The sequence below is a fragment of the Echinops telfairi genome, unplaced genomic scaffold, assembly GCF_000313985.2.
Source record: "Echinops telfairi isolate 266 unplaced genomic scaffold, ASM31398v2 ScPeMD7_655;HRSCAF=1070, whole genome shotgun sequence".
In the NCBI taxonomy this organism is placed as follows: domain Eukaryota; kingdom Metazoa; phylum Chordata; class Mammalia; order Afrosoricida; family Tenrecidae; genus Echinops; species Echinops telfairi.
The window spans coordinates 18,844,881-18,846,775 of NW_022104553.1; positions in this window are offsets into that span (position 1 = coordinate 18,844,881).

Here is a 1,895-nt window from a genome sequence, read left to right on the forward strand (position 1 = left end):
GGCCCTTCCCCCACCGTGCAGACCTATCAGAGCTCACCAACATCCGAAACCAACATAATCCCTTCACTTTCTTGGGCCTTGATTTGTTCCACTGCCATCCTCTCATCCAATTACACACACTCTTTGGAGTAATTGGAGACACGACATGTACAATCCTGCTCGATGTGATTGAACTGTAGAATGATATGATATCCATATTAGCTCCCAATAAAATGGTTTTGGAAAGAAAAAAGGATTTGCTGTTGTTAATTGTCATCGAACTGACTTTATTTATAATAACCCCTTGTGTACAGAGCAGAACCGTTTCCGAGGGCTTTCAAGGCTGCGATCTTCTGGAAGCAGATGATCAGCCCTGTCTGCCAAGACCCCTCTGGGTGGGTCTGAACCACCAATGGTCTAAGCACTTATGCTGACAATGACCACTAAGCTCAAGAAATTAAGTGCTGGAGAGGCTGGGGTGAGATTAGAATACGCATACAGTGCTAGTGGGACTGTAATTCTGTACAAGACTTGTGGGAAAATGATATGGCTCTACCTTACACAAGTGAGAATAGAAATCCCACATAATCTAGCAGTCCGTCTGCTGGGTATATGTCCTGAAGGAGTGAGAGTCAACACCGGAACAGACATATGTCACCCATGTTTATTGAAGCCCTGTTCACAACAGCAAGAGGATGGAAGGAAGCTACATCTCCATCAGTAGAAGGTCGGGTACAGAAGCTTTGGTGCGTGCCCACAATGGAATGCTATGCCTCTCCAAAACACAATGCCCAAACCATGAGGCACCTCAGGGTCAGGACGGACGGAACGAGCAGAATGCTGAGGAAATTGGCTGATCATAAAAGAACAAGTATTGTATGAGGCCACTGTTTTAAGAAGGAGAAAGACTTCCATAGCAAAGGAAACCAAGTGTGGCATTTGGCCAAGTCAGGGAAGACAAAACAATGGGCCAGACTACGGATGAGTGTTAATTTGAATGCAATGGGAGATCTCACTGCCATCACGTCAGTGCTGACTCATAGCCACCACCTGTGAGGGTCTGAGACTCATTCTTGACGGGAGTGGAAAGCCCAGCTCTGCTCCCACGGAGCTGCTGGTGGTTTTGAAGTCCTGACCATTTGGATCACAGCCCAATGCTTAACCATTCCACCACCAGAGTGCCGTGAAATGGGAGCTAGGACTCCACAAGAGGGAGAAGACAAATCAAGGAGTGGGTGAAGGATAAACTATTGGGGGGGGTTAACGAGTCGTTTAAATTATTGACTACAGAGTGGATGATCTAAAATGCCAACCCTCGTCTCATGTATAATTGAAAGTGGAGACAATTGTGACAAGTCTGAGACAAACCCTACTTGGAACTAATAAGTTGAACCATCGTCACACACGCAGTGGATGTTGGATGAAAATCTAAAGCTCCTGGGTCCCAGGCACTGCACTTAGTTACTCACGATACAGCAGGTGGCAAGAACATGTATATTTTGTCTCGTTTCTCCCTCCCTCCACACCCACAGGGATGAGGCAGAAGTCTGGGCAGCTACGACACAGGGTTGTGAATTGGGGCCACAGTGAGGAACCTCTGGCTTATGAAGTGGCAATCTTCTTGAAGGGCTACTAGGAAGTCTCCCTTCAGAGGGAGGCATTATTTTCCCATTATTATTAATTGGGAGTTAGTACATATATCATATCATTCCATAGTCAATCATGTCCAGCAGTATTGTACAATTGCCACCACAATCAGTTTCTAAACAGAGGGAGGCATTATGTTTATGATACTTGGTCAGGTAACAAATATACTTTGGGCTCAAAGGGAGACATTTTTTATCCCTTCCAAAGTTCTATGCAAACATCTTCAAGAAGATATTCTCCTAATCACCACTGACATGTTTTAGTTAAAT